Here is a 16,453-nt window from a genome sequence, read left to right as displayed (position 1 = left end):
CTCAGAGAAAAGCACCCAATCACTCCTGTCTCCCTGGCCTCTGGCCACGCTCCAAGCTCACCCAGTCTGCGACTGGTTCAAGGTAACCCCAAGCTGAGAGCTCACTCCTCGGCTCTGTCTCTGTAGCCGGCTTCCCTGGTCCAATACCTGCGAGCTCTGCAACACTCAGACACCTTGGATCCTTCTGTGACCCTGTGGGACCTAGGGCCCTGCTGGCCCCACATGGGCTTCACCCTGGTTTAGCCTCTGGAGCGATGTCCCTCAGTGGAGCAGACTTTCAGAAGTCCTGATTTTGTGCTCTGTTGCTCCATCGCTTGCCGGGAGCCAGCCCCTCCCGCCACTTTCTATCTTCCCGTCACTTTGGATTCACTTCTCCGCTGGTCCTACCTTTCAGAAAGTGGTCTATTTTCTGTTTGTAGGATTGCTGTTCTTCTTCTCTTCAGTCTCCTGTTGGATTTGTAGGTGTTTGCAATGGTTAGATAAGCTATCTAGCTGATCTCCTGCTCAACCTGATGTAGTCTCAGCCTGCTACTTCTCTGCCATCTTGACTCCTCCCCCAAACATATTTTAATTTTATAACCAAAGACACAAAGCTTTGCATTTCATAGCTCATTTAGTATTTATTAATTTGAATTTCAGTATCTCATGACTTAATCATAAAATTTTATACTGTGATTTATGAAATAGATGTTAACTTTTGTAGTCTACATTTTTAATACTTCAAATTGTGATTTTTTTAATATTTAAAAAGTTGAACTCAAATTATAAGAACTGTAGCTATAGTACAGCCATGAACAAACCTTACTTTTTAAAAGTTTCATAGAAGACATTAAATTATCACCTGATATTCAATTGCCCAGTTGACAAGGGTGAAGGGTTCAAATAAGGTGATCTTATTTGAAATCAGTCTTTATAGGCTTCAGCTCTCTTCAGACAGCACACTCATACTTCCAAGAAGAGAGTTTACAAGGATAACATTGATACATAACCTGCCCATCAGTTAATTGTCTACTGTGATTTGAGTGGATAAGTTCAATGCATACAGTGTCATTTGATGAAAATCATTGGTTTACATGTAGTGTAAATTATGTTTTCAACATTTATCATTGAAATATGTAATTTATATTTTGGGTTTTCCCATTTTGGACCTCACCAATCCTACCAGGTATCTTCTGCCATCATGTTCCACATTTCTTTCATTAAGTAAGAAAAGAAGGGGAGTGGGTCAGAAAGACTTTGAAGACTCCTGGCATTTATGTGGGTGTGTGCCCAAAGCATCTAGCTCTACTTTCACCAAAGTTTCCAGAAGTACTGTAAAAGATACATAGTTATGCAGGAATTTCATTCCCAACTATTGGAACCAATATGCTATAATGTTTAAGAATATAAGCTCTGGTGTCACATATGAATTCCAATCCTCCCACCAGCTCCTATAATCTATAGAATCTAAGTAGATTTATTAACTTTCTCTGTGTCAATTTTCTTGATTTAAAATAGGAATTTTAATGGTCTCTAACTATAGGTGGTAATATCATTAAAAGCCTGTTACAGTACGTATATGACAGTTGTTACTATTCTCACATATTGGATAACTGAATGTGAAATTCAGAAATCATCATTGTTATGACTTTATTCATCATCATAATGACTTTATTCATCATTGTAAATGAGTTCAGCTTCCTTCAGATAAACTGATTTTTTTAATAGTGCAAATTGACCATAACCACCTTTGTGATTGTTACTTACTCATTTATATCTGAAACTATGGTTTAAATTTATGTATTTAAAAGGAGGAATGACACATGATTTATCAAATGAAATTAAATAAAATTGGCCTCAAATTTTTCTTTCTTTTCCTAATTCCAAGAAATAAATTGAAATACTAAAATTTAAGGCTAAGCAATGTTTCTGTTTAAAATTGTATAAATCATGTCCTGGAATGGAATGAGAACTAGAAATAAATATGGTCTTTATGGTCACCTATAAATATATAAATATTTCCTTATTTAGATGTCACATTTACTGATATGTCACAGCTCATTATTTTATAGCAGTCTTTCATGAACTGCTAAGTACAGGGTTACTGATCATATGCAATTTATAACCAGAATGGGAATAGCCAAACATTACTTAATGAATGAACATTCAACACCTTTAATAATTTTAAGGAATTCTTTCCAGGCACCAAAATGGGTGCAGAAATACATGAATACAATGAAAGTCCAGATACTTAGGTTTGGTTTCTGTACTTACTCATCATTCCAACTCTTTTGAGAATGCTGCAGTTTACACTTCCCTTACTCTTTCTTCTTCATTTGTAATATGCTAACTCAGAACTGCCTCACCACCACCCGCTCCTTTTCTCTATCTCTCCCAACCCTCCCCATCGCTGTCTCTCTTTCTCTCTTCGTACCTTTCGCTGTCCCAGAGGTTCACTAACAATTTGCTTTCCTAAGCAAATTGTTAAAAGATTAAATTTGTCTTCAGCATATTCTTCTCCCATAACCCACACTAAGTAACATATCGCCCTTGTAGTTCACTCCAGCTACTTGTGAATGTCAAGGTTGAAAGTATAAACTCAGTAATGTATTTAATTTACGGGTATCTTAAGAGTACTAAGAAATCACATTCCTCACAATTGATGATTCCCAGTGATGGCCAGCTGTGAGCACCTCTAGCAAGTCTTGGTGAGTATGCCTGGCTCAAAGATCAATTTCACACAGGAAGTTTTAAGCATGTGAAGTTATATTAATATGTGAAGTGATACAATGCTAATTCAGATAAAATGAAAATATATTGCACGTGCTGAGGTATTCTTATGAGTAAGTAGGAAGGTGGCATGTCATCGTTGAAGGACTGTACTTTCCTGATACATGGTTACTTTAATGCATACCCTGGGATCTTTAGGACATGGCCTATGCCTGGTTGCTATTGTTACATCCAAAGTGTGAATGATTAGACCCAGAGCAGTCCACAAAAGTGAAAATCAGATGAAGTAGGTCCATTTATCACACTATTCTGGACCATTTTTTATGAAAGGCAGTGTTTTGGTTGTTTATAATGATTGTGATTACCGACAAATGATAGCCTTTTATGCAGAAGTATAACCAGTTCCTAACATACTTTAAGCATTTCCAGCCAGAATGTTTATTATCATCAGAGATATGCTCAAATACCTTAGTATCTCTTCACTGATTACTTATTCTCTTCCTCCTGTACCCTAGCATGATATTATGATGTTGGGAAATCCTCATTTTCCTTTAGATTATAATGTGATGGCAAAGGCAGAAGGCAATGTCCTCAGGAGGGATATACTTGAAATAATTAACACTATGTGATATTTCAGTACATTACTGAGAATCTAAATAATGCCTGAGAAGTGTCTTTAACAAGTTATTCATCATTATTAAAAATTACGAACAACTTTTCTAACCTTGATTCTTTTTAAAAATTAAATCATTTTAATTGCTTCCCTCAAAACCTTTCAACCTAATTATCAGGGCCATTAACATGCCCACTCAGAAAGTTTCATTGGTACAACTGAAAATCAGAGCAGAGTTTGAGGGTAAGAGATGCATTTTATTAACATTATGCTATAACTGTTTTACCAATGTAGTAATTGCAGGGAAGTTATTGCTTAGAACTGGAACAAATATTCATTTGCCTTGTTGGAATTTAGCTCCCTAAACTCAGGCTGAAATTTGCAGGTGCTTAAAGTGACTTTAGATCTAACTCCCTTCAAAGGTGTCTTTATGTAAAGTTGGATACTTCAGCTTAACAGAATGCTTTTTATAATGACATGTAGAATAATATAAAATAGTAATAACATAGCAACTGTGGCTTTGGAAACCTATCCCATAGAAATATATATATATATATATATATATATATATATATATATACACATACATACACACACACACCATGTAATATCAAATCATATAACTGAACGTGTGGTTAAGAAAATATCAAAAAAGGGACAAATCATCAAAATGTATTTTTAAAGTTATTGGGTTATATATTAGTTTCCTAGAGCAGCCGTAAGAAAGAACCACAAACAGAGTGACTTAGAACAACAGAAATTTATTGCCTCATTGTTCTGGAGCTAAAAGCCTGAAATCAAACTGTCAGCAGACCTGTGCTTCCTCTGAAACCTGTCGGGGAATGATCCTTCCCTATGTCTTCCAGTTGCCGCTGGCCTCTGGTGTTCCTCAGCTCTGTGGCAGTGTACCTCCTGTCGTCATGTGACGTTCTCCCTATGTCTCTTCACATAATCTTCTCTTAGTGCATGTCTATCTCTCTGTGCCAATTTCTGCTTTTTATAAGGACACCGGTCATATTGGGTTAGGATTCACTTTAATTACCCCTCATTTTAACTTCAATATCTCTGTAAAAACTCTATTTCCAAATAAGGTTATGTTCTCAGGTACCGGGAATTACCCCTTCAATATATCTATTTTTAGGAGCGATACAATTCAACCTATAACAGATTACAAATATTTTCATTTTAATTCAGAAAATTTCCAGGATTCCTCCTTAAAAGCTTTAGCTCTTTACCTTTTTGTGACACAAAGTATTATCAGGTTCCATTGATATGACATTTCTGCTTTTTGTGAAGTATTGGAATTCCTTCTGATCATAGCTAAAAGATTTATTATACCTAGCTTTGTTCCATAGATAAGGTTTGAGGAAAAATAGAATTATATGATAATGATTTATTAGGACTAAACCATGATACTTGTTTTATGTAAGTCCCTGTATAAAAAAGGCAAATAAATTACTGTTGCCTAAGAATTTTGCTCAACAGAAATTGCTGTTTTCCACATTAGATCATTTTTCAAATACTTTCACAAACCAATGTTTTCCTTTCCATTCCAATATCTACAATGCTATTCTAGCTGTATTTCTGGATAACTGTAAAGATTCCAAGGAACAATATTAGCATATTTAACATACCAATGTTTAGGTGCTGGTGGAAAATTATCATTGTACTTTCTTTGCCAGTGAAGCGTCATACTAAGTATGGGGATTAGCACTTGCTCAGGTGTCATTTTCTAAGCACTAATGTCGGATCACTAACCAGGGCACTTCCATATTGGGAATTTCAAAATAGCAATTTAACCTTTAAATTTCAGTAAACTTAGCATGCAGCTCTTATTAAAAAATAAATGGGTAAGTGTTTTTGTTTGTTTGTTTGGGGGTTTTTTAGTGTCTTCTGAGTTTTCTCATGAAAGAAAATGTCACAGGTTGCTGGGAAACTGACTCTATGATGACATTATGCATACCATGCAGTATGGTGATTAAGGAGTCCGCTTGGGATCAGTACTTGACAAAAATGGGAGAGAAGTTAGGGCTGGGCAGAGGAAGTGGTTGAACTGTGATCAGATCTAAAACAATCTTGGTTAACCCTGTGAAAAGGTAGAGTAGCCCTTCACTGTTGCTCATATCTGGGCTACATTGGCCAGACCACTGTAATCTCTAAAAACAGTCATCAGATGTGAGCCATCTGGAGAAAGGGTGCCATCTTGGGGATATAGCCTTCTCCAGCTGAGGTGATTATAAGGAGCTAATATCTGACAGATACCGCGTAGAGCCCACTCAACAACTAGAGCATCAAGTCTTTCCTTCTTTGCTGGAACATCCAGATAACACTATACAGTGTGCACCACAGGGAAAAGAATCATAATTTTAAGATGTGCTTTCAACCATGCTTTTGCTGGCCATACACCAATAACATATACATCTAGGAAAAAATTAAAGTTATATTCATTACATTACAATTTTTTAAGGTAAGCTTATATTTTCATTTTTGCTTTACTTATTCATTTTGGGGGATACCATATAACTATACATTCTTCCCCTCTGTTAAAAGTTGAATTAAAGAATATGAGCACGGAGTTGTTTCAACTCAAAACTGCTAAATCTTATAAATGAGGCCATTATCCTGATCTAATGTTTTTTAATGTACAGAAAAGTGTATGAGAGAGAAACAGAGAGACAGAGGGACACGTATGTGGTCCTGTTTCCTGGGGACATGATGAAACCCCAAGAATAACATTATGTTACTAAACACTTTACATTTGTCTTTGCTATTGCCAGAGAAAATATGATAGACAAATGCAGGTACTCTTCTCGTGTTCCTTATACTGTCCTTGAATTCTCTATAAATCAAACAGTGTCTTGGGGTCAGAAAGTCCACATCCATTGTATTTGTTGAGATTTCCATCTTGAGCATGCATAATGCCTTTTTACATAAATGAATAGAGGGGCACCTGGGTGGCTCAGTGGGTTAAGCCTCTGCCTTCAGCTCAGGTCATGATCCCAGAGTTCTGGGATCGAGCCCAGCATCGATCCTGCTCTTTCTCTGCCTGCCTCTCTGCCTACTTGTGATCTCTGTCTGTCAAATAAATAAATAAAATCTTTTAAAAAAATGAATAGAGGGGGCACCTGGGTGGCTCAGTGGGTTAAGGCCTCTGCCTTCAGCTCAGGTCATGATCTCAGGGTCCTGGATTCGAGCCCCACATCAGGCTCTCTGCTCCGGGGAGTCTGCTTCCTCCTCTCTCTCTGCCTGCCTCTCTGCCTACTTGTGATCTCTGTCTGTCAAATAAATAAATAAAATCTTAAAAAAAATGAATAGAAAAATAGTAAATTTTCAGTTTTTGTCAGCAGAATCATTCTTAATTGTGGTAGAATAAGAGACAGGAGAACACAACTTGTTTACCAAATAAAAGGGAAATGATTTTTAGGGGAAACTAGATGCTTTAACTTAGGAATCTACAGCCTTGATAGGAGAGTCTTCAAAAGAGTGCAAAATGTAACCCTATTGCCATCTATCATTTTCCCTGTCACATTTGTTTCTAAATGCCTAAGAGTAAATCTGGTCAGTCCTAACTACATACTGCTAATATATGATGTCTTCTTAGTATTGATCTTTTTCTATTCTGAGGTTCAGTTAAATTAACTTTATAACATCTTCTGAAATATTACAAAATTTTCCATTCCAATCAAGTTAGTTAAATTGCCTGTTTGGAGTATTGAAAGAGTTTTTGATCTGGTTTTCCTATACCTCTCCCACTCAAAATCAAAACAGTTAGTTTAATTTTCCAAACATGCAGCTGTGTTTGAATAATATACCTACTCAAAAAACTCAATGTACCCCAGTGCATATAAAATTAAGTGGAACTTCATCTTGAAAATTCAAGGTCATTCATAAGATAGTTTCAGTCCATATTTCTGTTCTGAATTTACGCTACTCTTACTGATGTCCCCTATTAACTCCCACCTGAATGAGCTAAGTTAAACGAAACATAATTAAACTCCAAGATCTTAATTAGAAGTCCATATGATACCTTCCTCCCCTCTCCCATGTTGACAGATAAATGACTAAATTTTAATATTTCCCTTTATCCCAGTGTTCTAAAATTTTTACCAAAATAATTACTTATATTTTATTGAGATTCTCTAAGTATACATTTTCTTCTTTCCTCCCTTCCTTTTATACCTTTTCTTTTTGTTACACATCTCAGTCTCCTGAGGTGTTTTTTCAAGTTCACAACTTCATCCTCAGAATATGGAAAACAATATTTAATAGTGTATTCCAGGATGAATTTGACTTGTAAATACCACAGTTATAAGATGACTTTATGCATTCAACATGCTCTTCACTCTTCTATAAATTATTTTATTTTGCTTACTTTTAAAAACGATACAGTAACTTTCTGAATTGGTATTCAAATACACACATATATTTATTTCACAATTTGAATTTTAGGTTTAAAAAATATCTCATTCATTATGCCAGTCTGGCAGTAATCACTCGTTTCACCATTCTATCATTTGAGCAGACCGTTTGAACTTTATACATAAATATGATCTTCCTGTCTGCTTATGTTGGAAAATCCTAATTCTATTCTTTAAAATTCTTTGGTTCCAACAAAGACCGTAACTGTTTTTTTTAGACAACCGAACTGATAATTAGTGAAATTTATTTTATTTTATGCATTATACATTATATATATATATATTTTTATGCATTATACAACATGCATTTATACAACATTAAAAAATGATAACAATTATGAAATTTATTTTAAATAATTATAACAGAAAATTGAGATTCAACATAATTATAAAGACTATAGAGCAAATGTAACAGAAACCATTGTCAAATCTAAAAATTTATAAAACTTTCCTCAGATAAACACCAAAAAGAAGGATAAGAAACAGTCTACAAGTACTCAGGCAGGGAAGAAGGAGTAACTTATCTGCAAAGAGACAAAATTAAGCTGGCTACAGACTTCTCAGCAACTCTCAAGGTTAAAAGGCAACAGAGAAATATTATGCAAATTTTGAAAGAAAAAACATTATAAAGAATTTTTTACATATCCATGCTATCTTCTTGGGTAAAGACAATAGAAAGACATTTTCAGTTATACAGGAATTTAAAAATATGCATAAATTTTCTTTTAAAAGTACTTAAGTTTGATGACCAGTAAACTGAAATATTGAATAAAATTAAGAATCCAAGAACACAAAAATTATGCATACAACATCTGACTGCAAGCACCCAAACCACATAAGCATAATATAGATATCTATGCTATTATTGCTTATCTAGTTACAAAAGTTGAATGCCATTAAAAATAAATTATTGAAACAGAAAAATCTAATTTTATTATTTTTTTAAGATTTTACTTATTTATTTGACAGACAGAGATCACAAGTAGGCAGCGAGGTAGGCGGTGGGGTGGGGGGGGTGAGAAGCACACTCCCCACTGAGCAGAGAGCCCAATGTGGGGCTCAATCCCAGAATCCTGAGATCACAACCCAAGCCGAAGGCAGAGGCTTAACATGCTGAGCTCCCCAGGAGCCCCAGAAAAATCTAATTTTAAAAGTATACACTATTCATACCTATTGGGAAGTAGAGTTAAGAGAAATGAGTAAGATAAGAATAAATAGTACCAAAATACAGTACCAAAATTGTGGGAGAAGGGAGAGCACTCAAAACACTGTGGCCAGCCCAGAAGAATATAACTCTTATAACCCAAGTTTATGATTCCCCGCAAAAACTTAAGTTAGAGAAGCCCTTAATAAAAATACAAATTCACATAAATAGAAATTGATGAGTAAGCTGATAAACAAGAGATTATTCGGGAAAGAGAAATTTCCGAGCAAAGGAGCAGATTGAGACCAGGGTTCACATTATTAATGATGAAATAAATAACTTATATTAAATGAAAATGGAATAGATTTTGACATTGCTGAAAATGAACTATAAGCATGATAAAAATGCTTGAGAGAGATGGAGGCTGGAGACGTGCAGTTAAAATAGTAATAGAGAAGCTGTTAGACATGGACAGAAAGAATGCATCTGTCATAAAAGTAAATAGTTATGCCTAAAGTACAATCTAAGACACAGACCAAAAATATTATCATATAAGTTAGGGAGACAAAAACTTTAAGGAACTTTTTCTATAGAATGAGAGGATAAATTATACTACAGGAACAATATATGCAGCACACTGCAGTAAAATTTGACACTAAGACACATCTGGTTTATTATCAGAATGCAAAAGTAGAGAATCCCTTGAGTTACCAGGGAGAAAGAACAAATCATACACAAATGAGAAAAAAGTCAGGCTTACTTGATTTTCCATAGTAACTGGTTAGTGGATAAGTAATATATAGAAATTCTGAGAGAAAGAAATTACTACTGAAAGTTATAAACTGTTCTTTTGTATTCCAGTTTAAAAGTATTACATATTAAGTACTTTTGAAAGTATTAAGAAGATATTCTCAAACATTTCTTCTCCACCAACTCCTTTCTTCATTTTTTCCTCCTTTTTTCATTCACCAATGTTTATTCATACCTCTTGTATGTCATGAACCATTCTAATGACTAAAGATTAAATAATGAACAGATAAAACATTGCCCTCCTGAAAAAATTCATTTCTATGTGAGAGACATACAATAAAAAAGTATCTAATTTCATACAATCTTATATTGTGAAGAAAATGAAGCCAAGTACAGGACCAAGGACTGATGGCTAGTTGCTATTTTCATTTGACTGGTTCAGTCAGGTCATTTTGAAAAAAATGACTTGTAAATGGAGTTTTAAATGTAAGGCAGTCTTGCGAAGACCTAGCAAAAGTGAATTTCAGGAGGAAATACCAATAAATATATTGTCCCATTGTTGGATATGAACTTGGCCAGTTGAAAGAGTATTAGGGAGCCAAGATAACTGTGGCATGGTGTGGAAAAATCCATTGTGGGAGGAGATAAATGTTGCCGATGAAACCATCTGCCAGCTGTTCAAGCCAGTGACACACTTTTAACCACTTCCGGCAGAAAAAGATAGAAAATAGCCTAACCATGCCTGCCACCATGAACAGCAAAACAAGGAAGTCAACACACTCCATGGTTCTGGGTCTCTGAGAAAGACGTCATTCACACAGGCACTGGATGAAATGAATTTTACTCACATAGTGAAGAGGCTGAGTAAGATCAGCTTAAATATAGGTCAGCACACCGCCCCCACCCTTGGTCACTGGATCTCATCCCACAGCATACACAGGCAATGATCTGCATGCATTTCCTTTGGGCTGAAGACAAAGAACCTTCCTAACCATCTGGAATGGATCTAGTAATGGGGCTTCCCAGCTGGCACAAGCTTAAACAGAACAAAGGAGCACGTATTGAGTCCAGGACAAAGAAAGATGTTCCTATATAAGGTGGGTCAGGCCAACAGACTGTGAGAGCCCTTTAATCTCTTTCTAAGGAAGTACTCCAGGCCTCAGACCCATTCTTGTTCTGCCCATTTTTTTAATTGGATTATTTGTTTCTTGGGTGTTGAGTTCTAACACTTCTTTATATATTTTGGATACTAACACTTTATTGGAAATGTCAGTTGCAAATATCCTCTCCCATTGCAGAGATTGACTTTTTAGTTTTGTTAATTGTTTCCTTTGCTGTGCAGAAGCTTTTTCTTTTGATGTAGTACTGACGGTTTATTTTTGCTTTGTTTCCATTGTCTCAAGAGAACTATCTGGAAAAAAGTTGTTATGGGCAATATAAGAGAAGTTATGGCCTGTACTCTCTACTAGGATTTTTAAGGTTTCAGAGCTCACATTTAGGTCTTTAATCCATTTTGAATTTATTTTTGTGTATGGTATAAGAAAGTGGCCCTGTTTCCTCCTTTTGCATTTAGCTCTCTAGTTTTCCCAACACAATTTTTTGAAGAGAATCTCTTTTTCCCATTGCATGTTCTTTTCTGCTTCATCAGAGATTATTGACCATGTGATTGTGGATTTATTTCTGGATTTTCTATTCTGTTCTGTCGATCAATGTATCTATTTTAGAGTCAGTACCATACTGTTTTGTTTAGCAGAGATTTGTAATATAAGTAGAAGTCCAGAAATATAATGCCTCAAGTTTTGCTATTCTTTTTCAAGAGTGCTTTGGCTATTCTGGATATTTTGTGTTTCCATACAAATTTTGGAATTGTATATTCTGCTTCTGTGAAAAATTATGTGGGTATTTTTAAAAAATTTTTATTAATATATAATGTATTATTAGCCCATGGGTACAGGTCTGTGAATCATCAGGCTTACACACTTCACAGCACTCACCATAGCACATATCCTCCCCAATGTCCATAACCCAACCACCCTCTCCCTATCCCCCTTCCCCCAACAACCCTCAGTTTGCTTTGTGAGATTAAGAGTCTCTTACAGTTTGTCTCCCTCCTGATCCCATCTTGTTTCATTTTTTCCTTTCCTATCCCCCAAGCCCCCCACGTTGCCTCTCAAATTCCTCATATCAGGGAGATCATATGATAATTGTCTTTCTCTGATTGACTTATTTTGCTTGGCATAATATCCTCTAGTTCCATTCATGTCCTTGCAAATGGCAAGATTTCATTTCTTTTGATGGCTGCATAGTATTCCATTATGTGTGTGTGTGTGTGTGTGTGTGTGTGTGTGTGTGTGTGTGTGTGTGTGTATACTACTTCTTCTTTATCCATTCATCTGTTGATGAACATCTAGGTGCTTTCCATAGTTTGGCTATTGGGGTCATTGCTGCTATAAACATTCAGGTGCATGTGCCCCTTCAGATCACTACATTTGTATCTTTAGGTATCAGTATTGCGATTGCTGGGTCATAGGGTAGCTCTATTTTCAATTTTCTGAGTAATCTCCATGCTGTTTTCCAGAGTGGCTGCACCAGCTTGCATTCCCACCAACAGTGTAGAAGTGTTCCCCTTTCTCCGCATCCTCGCCAGCATCTGTTGTTTCCTGACTTGTTAATTGTAGCCATTTTGACAAGTGTGAGGTGGTATCTCATTGTGGCTTTGATTTGTATTTTCCTGAAGTGGAGAGATGTGAAGCACTTTTTCATGTGTCTGTTGGACATCTGGATGTCTTCTTTGCAGAAATGTCTATTCATGTCCTCTGCCCATTTCTTGATTGGATTATTTATTCTTTGGGTGTTGAGTTTGCTAAGCTCTTTATAGATTTTGGATACTAGCCCTTTATCTGATATGTCGTTTGCAAATATCTTCTCCCATTCTGTCAGTTGTCTTCTGGTTTTGTTGACTGTTTCCTTTGCTGGGCAAAAGCTTTTGATCTTGATAAAATCCCAATAGTTCATTTTTGCCCTTGCTTCTCTTGCCTTTGGTGATGTTTCTAGGAAGAAGTTGCTGGGGCTGAGGTCAAAGAGGTTGCTGCCTGTGTTCTTCTCAAGGATTTTAATGGATTCCTGTCTCACATTGAGGACTTTCATCAAATTTGAGTCTATTTTTTGTGTGTGGTATAAGGAAATGGTCCAGTTTCATTTTATTTCATGTGGCTGTCCAATTTTCCAAACACCATTTGTTGAAGAGACTGTCTTTTTTCCATTGGACATTCTTTCCTGCTTTGTCAAAGATTAGTTGACCATAGAATCGAGAGTCAATTTCTGGGTTCTCTATTCTGTTCCACTGATCTATGTGTTTGTTTTTGTGCCAGTACCATACCATCTTGATGATGGCAGCTTTGTAAGAGAGCTTGAAGTCTGGAATTGTGATGCCACCAACTTTGGCTTTCTTTTTCAACATTCCTCTGACTATTTGAAATCTTTTCTGGTTCCATATAAATTTTAGGATTATGTTCCATTTCTTTGAAAAAAAATGGGTGATATTTTGATAGGGATTGCATTAAACGTGTAGATTGCTTTAGGGTAGTATAGACATTTTCACAATATTTGTTTGTTGGGAGATTTTTGATGATTGCTTCAATCTCCTTACTGGTTATAGGTCTGTTCAGGTTTTCTATTTCTTCCTGGTTCAGTTGTGGTAGTTTATACTTCTCTAGGAATGCATCCATTTCTTCTAGATGGTCAAATTTGCTGGTATAGTTGCTCATAATATATTCTTAAAATTGTTTGTATTTCTTTGGTGTTTGTTGTGATCTCTCCTCTTTGTTCATGATTTTATTTATTTGGGTCCTTTCTCTTTTCTTTTCGATAAGTCTGGCCAGAGGTTTATCAATCTTCCAATCCAAGAGCATGGAACATTTTTCCATTTCTTTGTGTCCTCCTGAATTTCTTTCATGAGTACTTTATAGATTTCTGAGTACAGATTCTTTGCCTCTTTGGTTAGGTTTATTCCTAGGTATCTTATAGTTTGGGGTGCAATTATAAATGAGATTGACTCCTTAATTTCTCTTTCTTCTCTCTTTTTGTTGTTCTGTAGAAATGCAACTGATTTCCATGCATTGATTTTATGTCCTGCTACTTTACTGAATTCCTGTACAAGTTCTAGCAGTTTTGGAGTGGAGTCTTTCAGGTTTTCCACATAAAGTATCCTATCATCTGCAAAGAGTGAGAGTTTGACTTCTTCTTTGCCAATTTGGATGCCTTTTATTTCTTTTTGTTGTATAATTGCTGAGGCTAGGACTTCTAGTACTATGTTGAATAGCAGTGGTGATAGTGGACATCCCTGCCATGTTTCTGACCTTAGCGGAAAAGCTCTCAGTTTTTCCCCATTGAGAATGATACTCGCTGTGGGTTTTTCATAGATGGCTTTGATGATATTGAGGTATGTTCCCTCTATCCTACACTTTGAAGAATTTTGATCAAGAAAAGATGCTGTACTTTGTCAAATGCTTATTCAGCATCTATTGAGAGTGTCATATGGTTCTTGTTCTTTCTTTTATTAATGTATTGTATCACATTGCTTGATTTGCTGATGTTGAGCCAACCTTGCAGTCCTGGAATAAATCCCACTTGGTCGTGGTGAATAATCCTTTTAATGAACTGTTGGATCCTTTTGGCTAGTATTTTGGTGAGAATTTTCACATCTGTGTTCATCATGGATATTGGCCTGTAATTCTCTCTTTTTTTTTTTTTAAGATTTTATTTATTTGATAGACAGAAATGACAAGTAGACAGAGAGGTGGGCAGAGAGGTGGGCAGAGAGAGAGGAGGAAGCAGGCTCCCCGCTGAGCAGAGAGCTCCATGTGGGGCTTGATCCCAGGACCCCGAGATCATGACCCGAGCCAAAGGCAGAGGCTTTAACCCACTGAGCCACCCAGGTGCCCCTGTAATTCTCTTTTTTGATGGAGTCTTTGTCTGGTTTGGGGATCAAGGTAATGGTGGCCTCATAAAATGAGTTTGGAAGTTTTCCTTCCATTTCTATTTTTTGAAATTTGAAAGTTTCAGGAGAATAGGAATTAATTCTTCTTTACATGCTTGGTAGAATTCCCTCAGAAAGCCATCTGGCCCAGGGCTCTTGTTTGTTGGGAGATTTTTGATGACTGCTTCAATCTCCTTACTGGTTATGGGTCTGTTCAGGTTTTCTATTTCTTCCTGGTTCAGTTGTGGTAGTTTATATGTCTCTAGGAATGCATCCATTTCTTCCAGATGGTCAAACTTGCTGGCATACAATTGCTCATAGTATGTTCTTATAATTGTTTGTATTTCTTTGGTATTAATTGTGATCTCTCCTCTTTCATTCATGATTTTATTTATTTGGGTCCTTTCTATTTTCTTTTTGTTAAATCTGGCCAGAGGTTTATCAATCTTATTAATTCTTTCAAAGAAGCAGCTCCTAGTTTCATTGATTTGTTCAATTGTTTTTTTGGTTTTTTTGTTTGTTTGTTTGTTTGATTTGTTTCTATTTCATTGATTTCTGCACTGATCCTTATTATTTCTCTTCTTCTTCTGTGTTTAGGCTTTTTCTGCTGTTCTTTCTCCAGCTCCTTTAGGTGTAGGGCTAGGTTATATACTTGAGACCTTCCTTGTTTCTTGAGAAAGGCTTGTATCACTATATATTTTCCTCTCAGGGCTGCCTTTGTTGTGTCCCACAGATTTTGAACCGTTGTGTTTTCATTATCATTTGTTTCCATGAATTTTTTCAATTCTTCTTTAATTTCCTGGTTGACCCATTCATTCTGTAGTAGGATGCTCTTTAGCCTCCATGTATTTGGGTTCTTTCCAAGTTTCCTCTTGTGATTGAGTTCTAGCTTCAGAGCACTGTGGTCTGAAAATATGCAGGGAATGATCCCAATCTTTTGGCACTGGTTAAGACCTGATATGTGACCCAGGATGTGATCTATTCTGGATAATGTTCCATGTGCACTAGAGAAGAATGTGTATTCTGTTGCTTTGGGATGAAATGTTCTGAATATATCTGTGATGTCCATCTGGCCCAGTGTGTCATTTAAGGCCTTTATTTCCTTGTTGATCTTTTGCTTAGATGACCTGTCCATTTCAGTGAGGGGGGGTGTTAAAGCCTCTACTAATATTGTTTTATTGTCAATGTGTTTCTTTGATTTTGTTATTAATTGATTTATATAGTTCGCTGCTCCCATTATAGGGGCATAGATATTTGTTAGATCTATAGATCTAGATTATAGAAAATTGTTAGATCTTCTTGTTGGACAGGCCCTTTGAGTATGATAGTGTCCTTCCTCATCTCTTATTATAGTCTTTGGCCTAAAATATAATTTATCTGATATGAAGATTGCTACCCCAGCTTTCTTTTGATGTCCATTAGCATGGTAAATTGTTTTCCACCCCCTCCCTTTAAATCTTCAGGTGTCTTTAGGTCTAAAATGAGTTTCTTGTAGACACCATGTTGATGGTTTTTTTCTTTTCTTTTCTTTTCTTTTTTATCCATTCTGACACCCTGTGTCTTTTGATTGGGGCATTTAGCCCATTTACATTCAGGGTAAATATTGAGAGACAATGAATTTAGTGCCATTGTATTGCCTGCAAGGTAACTGTTACAGTATATTGTCTCTGTTCCTTTCTGGTCTACTACTTTTAGGCTCTCTCTTTGCTTGGAGGACCGCTTTCAATATTTCCTGAAGAGCTGGTTTGGTGTAACCAAATTCTTTTATTTTCTGTTAGCCCTTGAAGCTTTTTATCTCTCCTTCTATTTTCAATGATAGCCTAGCTAGATAGAGTATTCTT

At 36.1% G+C, this 16,453-nt stretch overlaps 1 protein-coding gene across 2 annotated transcripts in view; it reads left to right on the top strand.

The window, feature by feature from the left end:
- Positions 1-2,600: 2,600 nt before the first annotated feature.
- MSR1 (macrophage scavenger receptor 1) overlaps positions 2,601-16,453 on the top strand; it is a 264,617-nt gene continuing 250,764 nt past the window's right edge. For both annotated transcript variants that reach the window (XM_047716032.1, XM_047716024.1), the window contains exon 1: positions 2,601-2,687. The gene's annotated coding sequence lies outside the window, so the exon portion shown is untranslated. The remainder of the gene's footprint in view (positions 2,688-16,453) is intronic.

The sequence above is a fragment of the Lutra lutra genome, chromosome 2, assembly GCF_902655055.1.
Source record: "Lutra lutra chromosome 2, mLutLut1.2, whole genome shotgun sequence".
Lineage (NCBI taxonomy): Eukaryota > Metazoa > Chordata > Mammalia > Carnivora > Mustelidae > Lutra > Lutra lutra.
This window is presented reverse-complemented; position numbering and strand designations above follow the sequence as displayed.